At 38.8% G+C, this 11,253-nt stretch overlaps 1 long non-coding RNA gene across 1 annotated transcript; it reads left to right on the plus strand.

The window, feature by feature from the left end:
- Positions 1-234: 234 nt before the first annotated feature.
- Positions 235-9,478, plus strand: LOC148115213 (uncharacterized). The gene is made up of 2 exons (XR_015732323.1): positions 235-939; positions 6,408-9,478. It is a non-coding gene; the product is annotated as an uncharacterized LOC148115213 (long non-coding RNA).
- The last annotated feature ends 1,775 nt before the right edge of the window (positions 9,479-11,253 follow it).

Here is an 11,253-nt window from a genome sequence, read left to right on the forward strand (position 1 = left end):
CCCTAAAATCTCCTGGATACCTTCTGTTAGAGCATTCCCTCACTATATGTTGGATGGTCTGTCAGGGGGCCCCGCAATCGCATTGTGATCCTATGTAAAATGGCATGTAAAATGCATATCTGTTTAGAGAGAGAAATTTTAATGGTTTCTTAAATGATTTACATTAAATAACTAAGTGTTTTGTGTGTCTCTTCTATAACACAGAACTCTGAGTGTCTCTTCTGGGACAGAAAGAAACGCAAAGCTATATGGATATTCGGTACATTTCACTTACAGTACATGGTAAATAGAAGGGTGAAATACCATTTTTCCTCATAATTGCCACTTGCATCCTCATTACTTTTTCTGACTGGCGACCCCTCCACGATACTGTATGTTGGAAATATAACCCAATGGTTACTTAGTGATTTTGAGGCATTTGGTAGCATTTTTTTCTGACTAATGCATTTCATTCAAAGGCATGAATTTTTGTGAGAGGCAGTTCACATCATCAAATGCAATAGAAAGGCTAAGCTAATAATATAGGATTCAAATGGGAGGAAGGGAAGATAGGTTGGTTATGTAGATGTAGGTTACTTGTAAAATAGACTATAAGTATTTTATCAATTAACGTGTGTAGTATGTTAAAAACCCATTGCATTTGTTGAGAAATTCTGAGATTGACCAAAACTTTTTAATGAGTTCAACATTTCTTGCTGAATGGTGCTATGAGAGGCCCCCCCTTTCCAAAACAACCCCTTTGATGGATAGCTACGGAGGGCTCTGGGAGGATGAAGTGCTGTGATACTATTTTGTTCTTCTTTTGAGTCCTGATGTCAAACTTCTGTCCATTAATTCTTTTGCTGATTTGTCCTACTTAGAATCCAAAGAGGCGTTGCTGGCAGATGATGGCACACATCACATTGGAGAAGAGCATGTCCATAGGAGCATGTTACATGGGTACTTCCTGGGGTCTGTAATGAATGTGTTGGCATAGACATGGGGACATTTAGGTTAATGCACTGTCTGGTTCCATGTTGGCATAATTGTCCTAGTGTTTCTTGTTGCTTGTGAGAATCTGCTTCATTTTGGGTGGTTGTCTGTATGCAAATATGGGCATGCCATCCAGTACCTGAGAAAGTACAATATCATTGTCCAATATGGGCTGCAGCCTATTAATAATACACTTGTGTAGCTTGAGCTGTGAGTTGTAGAGACAAGCAATGGGGTTCTGTTGTTCTACAGTTCTGTTTCTATGGTCTGTCTTGTAAATAAGTCCTTCCTGAGAACTCATCTGACTTTGTTCAGTTGCTTATTGATCTCGTGGCTGGATAGTTAATTTCCTGGAGAAACTTTTAAGAAGAGATTACACAACCATTTGTCTGAAATGGTAGGATTTCCTGGTTAAGCAAGGGATTTATTTATTTATTTATTGGTTCAATTTATATGCCGCCCTTCTCTGGAGACTCAGGACGGCTTACAATGCGTTAAGCAATAGCCTTCATACTTTTGTATATACCTGCTTAGTAGGGCTTTCGCCACCCCCAAGGGGTGTTCTTTTTTATACAAAATCAGCTTATTGCCCTCACAATCCGGGTCCTCATTTTACCTACCTTGAAAGGATGGAAGGCTGAGTCAACTTTGAGCCTGGTGAGATTTGAACTTGCAGTAATTGCAGGCAGCTGGTATTACTTAACAGCACTTTAATCTGCTGCGCCACCAAGGCTCTTATCCTATAGGACTAGGATAGGACTAGAACAGCAGTCACCAACTGGTGATCCATGGACACTGGTGGACCGCAGAAAAATTATTTGCATTTTTTATGTTGCACTAAATCAGGGGTCCTGAAACTACGGCCCATGGGCCAGGTATGTGCAATGAACGCTTGTGTTGCTGCAGAGAGTCTCCCCCTTTGGGGTCTTTTTGTGCTGGTCGGAGGGGGACAGAAATTCTGACTGCTTCAGTCAGTCTGCTTCAGCCTCCTGGTGTGGGGCTTTGGGCGAAGGCTGGAGGGAAGCACCACTGGTGGTGAAGAGCCAGAGGGCCTTGTTCTAGTGGGACTGCATCATGTCCTGGAACTGGCTGACCTTCTCAGCCCGCTGAGCCTCCAGGCACTGGTACCTGGCCTTGCACTCCCGCAGGTCTTCCCTTTGCTTGGAAAGTCTATGCTCGTAGTCCTCAGTGAGGTGCTTCTGCTGAGCCTCCTTCTTGATCAGATCCAATTTGAACTGAGCCAGCTGTTTTGCCAACTCTTTCTCATGGTGGCTGCTTAGCTCAAACAACTGCTTCCTGTTGGGGCCCTAAGGAGAGGAGTGAGTGGGAGGGGCGAGTAGAGGCTGGCGAGGTGCCCCTTGATGTGAGTAACATTAAGTTGGCTAGGCCCACCCAGTCACATGATCACCTAGCCATGCCCACCCAGTCAGTCATTAGGCAAATCATATTAGTGGTCCGCGGAATTTAAAATTATGAATTTAGTGGTCCCTGAGGTCCGAAAGCTTGGTGACCCCTGGACTAGAAGACCTCCAAGATCCCGTCCAACTCTGTTATTCTGTTATTTTGTTATTCTAATATGGCTATCCTAAACACAAATTTATTTTGTGTGGTTTTTTTTCTCAATAAAATGTGTGGGAAGAAGGGAAATGCTGAACCATTTTCATGATCAGTTGAGGTTATGCAAATGAATTTTAAAAAGAAGCTTATGGGCACATATTTTTTCCATCCTAAATTTAGAATGTGGAATATAGTTTTTTAAATAAAAGATAAGAGAATAGATTGCTTCAGCTGTAGAAAACTTAAGTTTTAAGAAAACTTAAAACTTAAGGCAGTTTGAAAGAAGGGTTTTTGCTTCTATATTTACCCCACTTTGAGTTTTGATAAATACATATCATTTTTAATTGTTTCAAAGCTACAAAACTAATTCAATCAGAAACACCACTCAGTCTTGTATGAGTATGAGATTACAGTTCCCATAATTCCCACCTATCAAGGGTAATCATGCAACAGTGAAAAAGGAATCAGTTTTTTATATATGCAACTGCAAACAAATTTTGTTAAATTTTATTTTTAGACATAAAGTACAACGCAACTGTAAATTTACACCTAAGTTGGGTGACCAATAAATTTTATGAACAAACAAACAAACAAATTCTTAGTTATAGACTCTTGCTGTGTTATAGGCCAGGTTCTCTATGTTAGTAATATGATAGGAGGAAAACCATGTTAATTTATGATAGTAAGAAATTCAAAGGAGTCTAATTTCATGTTTTCTGACTTAACAAATATTATTTATGTTAGAAATAGGAAGGGAGGACTACTGTAGTTTTTACACTTTCAAAATCCATGTCATTGTATAAACCTGTCTGCCGTTTCTCTAGAACTTTAGCAGGAAGGAAAGGGGCAGATTAGTCGCACAGGAAAAAGAAAGTTGCCTGTTTTAGCAAAATCTAAAAATAGGGTTTTTTTTTCAGTTTCATGGGCAATCTGTCAAAATGACACAATCGCATGCAATCCAAAAACCAAATGAATGCTATATTGTTTTTGTATGTAATTATTATGTAATTTTGTATGTAATTATTTGAAAAATACAGAAGGATTTTGAAAGCCAGTCCAAACTAGAAGAAAGGGTAGGAGAAAAGAATAGTGAATGAATTGCTGCCTCTTGAGTCTACAGCTTTAGGCCAATGTGAGTCAGTCTGCTCTGAATAATGGATTCCTGGGAACTCTGGTTCTGTGGCAGAGAGGCATATTCTACCACAATATGCATGTGAAAGAAACTGCATAGACAAGTCATTCGAAACTTTGGATTGAACTGTCATAATGATGCTGATAGTATCCAGCTCTATTGTTCCTTACCATTTAATTCCAAAGAATCAGTGGATAACTTTGAATATCACCCCAGCTAATGGGATAGGGAACAAAGAAAAAGCTGAAATTAAGGTTAAATGTTGTGCTATTGCCGAAAGGAAATTGGGCTAGATTTTGTAGCGCAGTGATTATAGTGAGTGATGCATTTCCACAATTATAGCTAGAACACCTATTGTGAGGATTTGTATGCCAGTTGGGTTTGCAACAATTATTCATATTTTGGTTTCAGTTCATCTTTACTGTTGCTCCACACTCTTTATATTGCTAAGGAAGTTGTATGGAAGTTGCAGTTGGTGTAAAATGTAACAATTAGCCTGGCAGCCATGCATATTATGCAATTTAGGGTGGACTTGGCAATAAAACACCTATAGACCACAAACCTTCTATAACTGCAAACTTGGACTGACAATTCCAAAATGAAATCTAGTTAATAATAATAGTAGTGAAAAAATGTGGCTGAAAATTTACAAGAACTCATACAAAAATAAGGCTTTGTGCACGATGGTCTCACACAAAGATCCAATGTTTGCCAACATTTCACAATTTTGGGGGCAGTGACCATTGCACAAATTTGTGTAACTAAGTCTTGGCCCCCTATTAAAATTCTATTAAGATCACCACTCTCTGATTTGAAAGGAAACAAAGTCATTCTTGTCTTCTCAAACCTTTATCACAGCGGTGGGTTGTACTTACCTTTACTACCGGTTTTCAACTTCCTTTCCTCTTTCCTCTGTGTACTTTTTGTGTTTCCACAACTCCTTCTATGCTCCTCATAGTGGTGTTGATCTATGTATGTGGGGGGGAGTGTCTTGGGAAGGAGGAGTGAAGAGTGCTTGGGAATTAATGGCCAAGATACTTTCCCCCAAAAAGGGCAGATTGGAGACTAGCCACAAATTTTCCAGAACTGTTGGTTTCAGATATATTAGAACCTTCTTCTCACTCAAATCCATCACTGCATATACCCAACCATATATAATAAATATCTCAGGACAGCCAATGGAAACATGCATTAAAAAGTCAGGTGACTGATTGAGAGTCCCAATGGTTCTATCCATTTCTTCAGAAATTACAGGACCAAACACCACACAGTTAACAGGAGAAGATCCGAATCCATCTCCAAGCAGGTCAGAGCAACTTCATCCAACTGGCACCTAGAGTATATACTTCACAATGTCCCGGAAGATGCTCTTTTGACCTCTCCTTTTCCAGCAACAAATAATGCTATGCTGACAGTGTTGGAGGTTATTTTCTAAACTGGCAAAAATATCCAACCTGCTGATCTCCAAATCATCCATGCTTTTTATCTCAATTTTCTTCCCATTCAGAAAATGCATTTTATATAAAGCATAATAGCAATGGGTAATTCATTGCATCAGTGGAGTTCACCTCACTGATGAATAGAAACCACTGGATTCAATCCAATACATTGTATTCCTATTTCTCATTGTTTTACTATAAATCACTTTCAGTTAAAGAAATAATACTGAAGGTGATTTATAGTATAACAATGAGAAACAAGAAATTTTCTGAATGGGAATAAAAATGAGGGGAAAAAGCTGCTTGGATATTTTTGCCAGATCAGAAAATAACCTCCAACAGTGTAACTTTATGGTAACTTTGTCATGCTGCAGTAAAACCTATAAAAAAAGATTGATACAGTATTATATGGATGGAAGGAAGGAAGGATACTCCATCACTTATGCATTTTTTTTCTTCCTTGTGTTTTCCCCACTAGTGCAGGGTCTGCTTTTTTTCAGATCAACCAAGTGTTGATCCATTGATTGTGACAGGAATTGACTAACCAGTTTATCACTTGAGGTTGACATTATGAGCTGAGAAAGAATGTCATAATCAGCTTTCATGCCTAAAGTGGGATTAGAACTCACCATCTCCTGGTTTCTGGCTTGGTGCCTTAACCACTAAACCAAACTGGCTGTGGCCATTAAATATGTGATGGCCAGTCTAATCCAGTATTTTTCAACCTTGGCAACTTTAAGATGCTTGTACTTCAACTTGGAGTCTAGACATCTTGAAGTTGCCAAGATTGAAAAAATACTAATCGATAACTTACTGTATTATTCTGCATTTGAACAAACAATGCTATTTTGAGGGCCATTTAGAAATCTGGATTGTGTTTACTTATTAATAGGCTTAATTTCACCGCTGTTTCTGTTGGTTAAATGATCTAATTTAAATGTCAGTAGCTTACTTATTTCATCTAATAGTTCCATAGTGTGAAATGATGAGCTAATATTAGTGTGTTTTTGTATATAGGTAATCCATGAATTTATGGACTGCTTTTAACTCCTTTTTTACATATAATTAAATATTCTTTTTTTAAAAAGGAAATGATTAATGATAGCTCCTGCGATCCATTTTTAGCCTTTAAAAAAAGATAAAGCCACAAATATTGCCAAGCATTTTGATATTGGTTCCTTAGGTTTCAAAAGGTTGGAAGAAAGTTATTCTTCTGGCATCTCTGCCATCTGCCAGTCTGGTATCCTTGTATAACTTCTCTTGGTGTGCCTTAATCTTTTTTTTTTTTTTTTTAAATCTCCATGTAGATTCTTTCCAAGGATCCTCAAACTGAGCAGAAGCCAGAACAGCCACTGCGGCACCCATCTCTTAGTTCTGGGCATCAGGCGAAAGACAGACCCCCTGCTTTACATACCTACCAAGGACAGTAGTTGCTAAGAAAGCCAAGAAGAATGGCTCTTTTGACTGAATGTGTAGATTTTGCTTTTGAAGGCAGTAGTGATGGCTGGAGCAGGGCACCGCAGGCCATGTGACAAGGGCTGATTCACAAATGAGCTTTGTCATATGCCACTACCCGGACACCTGCAGCTGCTCCAGTGTGCTGCTCACAATAGGGGCACTTTGTTTAGAGTCTAGTCTCCCAAAGAGGGAACAAGCGAACATAAAAAGGCAAAGTTTTTGCCGATTAAGTCATTGAATCCCCTCCAAATAAAGCTGTGGGTTGAACTCTTCCCTTCAGTCAAGTGTTCGTCTGGAAGTATCTAAGTGACTGAACCATAGAGATGATTCTCTATTTTCTTAACCTCAATTTATTCTATTCTGCTTCACGTTTCTGATCAGAGCTGACACAAAATTCTCCGACAGAAAAAATATGCCATTCTATGGGGACAGAGAAGCATTGGCTGTACTTTACAATCTGTATTTGCACTTACCACTGTTCAAACCATTGAGTCACCCCTGTGGTCGTGCAATTGCAATTAAGGTGCCTGGCAAGCAGCTCGCATTTATGATCTGTTGCAGCTTCCAGTCACATGATCACAATCTGCAACCTTTTTTTTGCCAGTTTCCACCAAAAACGTCCATTCGGGAAGCTGGACCCGCTTAACAATTATGTGATTCATGTAATGACTATAGTGATTCGCTTTACAGCTGTTGAAAAAAATGGTCATAAAATTGGGCATGGTCACACGGTCACTAGACTTACGACCGCACCTTGATTTACAACCTGAAATTTTGATCCCTTTTACGGTCGTAAGTGTAGGAGAAGGAATGGCAGCACCTGGGGGAGGAGTCAAAAGAGGAATCAGTCTAGAGTCTCTACATGGTTACAAATGGATTAAGTCCAACCCTCTTAAATGCCGTTAGCCCTTATTTAATGCCAAGATAATGCTAACCCATTAGTTTAATAGATTCCTGTGCATAGGCATGTTTAGCAATAAATGAGTTTAATTGGAACTTCACATGTGGTCCTGATGTTTCATGCCTGACAGTAAGTCAAAGACTACCTGTAGTTTGATTCATTGTTTACCCTTGTGCAATGCTTTGGAACCCAGCTATTTTCACCATGTAGAAAATAGTTACTAATCTTCACTGAGAATCTGAAAACTTTAAAGGGCTTATTATCTACATGCAACCACTCTCTAATACAGAATATGGTTCTCCAAAAGCAGAATACCGTATCTCCGTCTTTTCAGCTTCATGCTTTTCTGCAATTCTTTTGAGGTAGCAACAGTGTTTATGGTTGTTGATCCTATCTGAGTGCTGACAGTGAAAATTTGCAGAAGAGAAGCGCTGACAAGATAGTAAATTTCCCTGACCTGGATTGTGTCAGATAATAATATATTATTCCCACAGTCAAACAGAATGGAACATTTATAACACATGGAATTATTTAAATTATTAAATAACGGAGGATTGGCAAGAATATCAGAAAAGTCTTGCTGAGTTCCACCAAGAGTCCTTTTAATCTCTTTGCCCAAGTCAATGTGCTTCCAACATGAATGGCTGCAGTATGTTATTTGAATACAGGTAGTCCTCGACTTACAACTACAACAAAATTTCTGTTGCTAAGCAAGGCAGTTGTTAAATGAGTTTTGCCCAGTTTTACAACCTTTCTTGTCATAGTCATTAAGTGAATCTCTGTAGTCGTTAAGTTACTAACATAAAGCCAGTAAAGTGAATCTGGCTTCCCCATTGACCAGTCAGAAGGTTGCAAAAGGAAATCACATGACACCAGGACACCAGGACACTGCAACCCTCATAAACATGAGCCTGTTGCCAAGCATCTGAATTCTGATCACATGACCATGGGGATACCGAAATGGTCATAAGTGTGAAAAAAGGTCATGAGTCACTTTTTTCAGTGCTGTTGTAACTTGAAACGGTTACTAAATGAGCTGTTGTAAGTCAAGGACCACCTGTATTGAAATTTGACCACCAGTTTAAGGAGATGGCTCAAAGTTCTCATTTTTGATTGCCAAAGCATACAAAAATTAATAATATAACAACAGAAAGCAAAGGACACAAGTGCTTTAGCATTGAAAGCTAAAAACTGTAGCAAACCTTTCAATTCATTTGCCTTTTTTAATTGAAAAGCTATTCAGTTTGGCACCCCTGACTGCATTTCATAATAGTAAATCCACGAAGAAAGGGGTATCCATTTGCTAGATGTGGTTAAAGGAGTGGCCTTCTGTCCACTTCATCATCTCCATCTTTGACATGAAGGCACATCACATAGCTAGAGATGCTTTGGTTCAAGCATCCCCAAATCTGCATTCCAATGTAGGCAACCCGGGAGCCCCTAAATTATGGAAAAAAGAGCAAAAAACACAGTATGCAACAACAACCTCTCTGCAGACATTTTTAAAATAATAATAATGAAAAAAAAAATCCTAAAATCTCCTAACACAGGATGGGCTCCAACAGAAATCAGCATAAAGTAGTTGATTCAGATTGAGTAAAGATCTTCAAACTGGTAACAAACGTTTACAAAGCTCAGCCACACTGGCAAGGAAGGCATTCCACAAACAGGATGTTCTGACTTAGAATATCCTTTTTAAAGTCAGTTGATAGTGAATTCCTGGTCAATGCGGCACCCTCTTCCTCAGGGGGTGGCTCCTCTCTCGTTTAGTCTAGCACCTGCTGTGAGATGTTTAGACACCAGCTGAGGAGACGGCTTTTCTCTCAAGCTAATTAGCTGGCTGTGGTCACCGCTATTATGCTACTGTATTAAATGGAATTTTAGTAATGTTTCTTCCCAACTTTTATCAGTTTTCAATTGTACTTGCTTTCAGCTGCTTTTCTCTTACTAGTTTTGACTTGTTCTGCATTTTATCATGTTGCCCTTTGATATTGTTATTAAAGGTATGTTTTCCACTATTCGGTATTACTTTATAAGACCCATAAAGTATCTGTAATAAATGTATACAGTATTAAACTATACAGTTCTTTCAAGTCAATGTTAGCTCCTGGTGATTGCCTGGTCTAGTCCCTGCAGTTGTCTTGGGAAGATTTCAAAAATGGCTTGTTCTTGCATCCTTCCCAGGGTTGAGTGAGAGGGACTGGCCCATGGTCATCCGGTTGGCTTTATACCTGACATGGGACTAGAATTCACACTCCCAGTTTCTAGCCTGGTGCCTTCACCACTACCCTCCCTGCTCCCTTCCTCCCTCCTTTCCTCTTTGCATTTTAGATCTAGTGCATGTGCTCTGAGAGCCAAAACCTCACACCCAAGTTCCAATGAACATACACACAATTGTATTCTCAACAAACAATAACAATTAATTTTGTATTGCTTAAGTCTTTAGCACTCCTGCTTTGATACTTAAGTAAACAAAGAAGGAGCCAATGTAAACATTGCATAATTATCTCTGTGTAAACATTATACTTGTCTTGGTAAATATTTTAATTAATGAAATATATTAGCTGCACATTCATTTCTATATATTATTGCATCTGCAGGCCCCCAAAGCAAAATTACAAATGGGGGGAGGAGCTGTGAATCAATTAAAGCAGAACAGAACACAGAAATATCTTCTGTATGATTGTGTGGTCATAATAATGAATCCCACATTTCACTTATCCATTATTCTATAGAAATTGCTTCTCCAACATGTTCCCTTTTGGGGGTTTCTGACTAATATCAGTTGTAGAAGGCTGAAGAAGTAGGAATGGAAGGGGGAGGGTTAATCGTTGATAGATTCTCCCCTCTGGAACTGAAGCAAATACTCAAAGCTTAGACAACAAAATAGAAACAATACTCTGCAAGGGTCTCTAGAGGGAAGTTAAAACAGTCAAGAGGGTCGGGGACCGGGGTGATCACATGTTTAAAGCCTTGCCCCCTTTTTATTTGTATTTCTGGTGCAGCGGCAGCCACCAACTTGAATGTTTTCTGTCCCCCTCCCTACCCTTCCCACAATTTCCAGGTATGCCCTTGATCCCATGATTCATGGATTGCAGACTTCTCTTCTTTTTTTTAATATCTGAATATGCAGGAGAAGGAGTGGCAGAACCTGAAGGAGGAGTCAAAAGAGGAATCAGCCTAGAGTCTCGACATAACCACAAATGAAGTCCAACCCTTCTTGTATTCCGTTGACCCTTGTCTAACATCAAGATCAAGTTCTAAGGCATGCCTGTACATAGGCATGATTAATAATAAATAACTTTAATTGGAACTTCAGGAGAAGTCCTGATTTTTTGCACCTGATAGAATATAATCCTGTAATATTCTGTTTTATAATTCTTTATCATGATTTAAAATTTAGGTTACCCTACACAGTGGTACCTCAGTACTTGTCATTAATTGATTACGGGAGGCACGATGAGTACAAAACAAGGATAAATACCAAACAAATTTTTCCCATAAAATATAATATAGTGAGTCACAAAGAAGCCGACAAGTTGTAGCTTGTACATTGAATACCAAGCAAACAATGAATATTGGGACAAACGTTTTGCATCACAATGTGTTGAGTACCAAATTTGATGAGTTTCAAAGCAAATGAGGGTCAAGGTATCTATTTTATTGAGGGAAATAATTGATAGGCTTTATAAATGTTTGGCTCCATCTCTTACTCAAAATGATTATTAATATTCCTTTCAAGTAAAAATAAAGTTTCATTGGTTGTTCACAAATGATCCCTTGCATAATATTGC

This window comes from Pantherophis guttatus, chromosome 2 (assembly GCF_059756535.1).
Source record: "Pantherophis guttatus breed Tessera chromosome 2, ASM5975653v1, whole genome shotgun sequence".
In the NCBI taxonomy this organism is placed as follows: Eukaryota; Metazoa; Chordata; class Lepidosauria; order Squamata; family Colubridae; genus Pantherophis; species Pantherophis guttatus.